The sequence below is a fragment of the Hemiscyllium ocellatum genome (genome assembly GCF_020745735.1).
Source record: "Hemiscyllium ocellatum isolate sHemOce1 chromosome 15 unlocalized genomic scaffold, sHemOce1.pat.X.cur. SUPER_15_unloc_14, whole genome shotgun sequence".
Classification (NCBI taxonomy): Eukaryota; Metazoa; Chordata; class Chondrichthyes; order Orectolobiformes; family Hemiscylliidae; genus Hemiscyllium; species Hemiscyllium ocellatum.
In genome coordinates this window covers 144697-145000 of record NW_026867450.1, presented here as the reverse complement: position 1 = coordinate 145000, position 304 = coordinate 144697, and positions in this window count along the sequence as shown.

Genomic DNA, 304 nt, shown 5'->3' with positions numbered 1-304 from the left:
AAAGTGTGGACCGCAGCGAAGTCGCCCCTCGCACCACGCTCGCGGGTCCGGGTTGGAAAACTGGGTGACGAGCACCACAGGGCGGCAGAGCCATCGCACTTGCCGGGTGGCAGAGGAAGGACCGGACTATGTACCATAGCGGCCAACGACTCCCAGAGCCGGTAGCGCGGCGTCTGCTCTCAGCCTAAGAGGCTTTTGGGAGTGCTCAGGCAAGGGTCAGCCTGCACCCTTGCTGGCAGCACCCAGGGGGAACCAGGACGCTTGCGTCTCCCGCCTTCATTTTCGACACAAGCGCCTGAGGAGG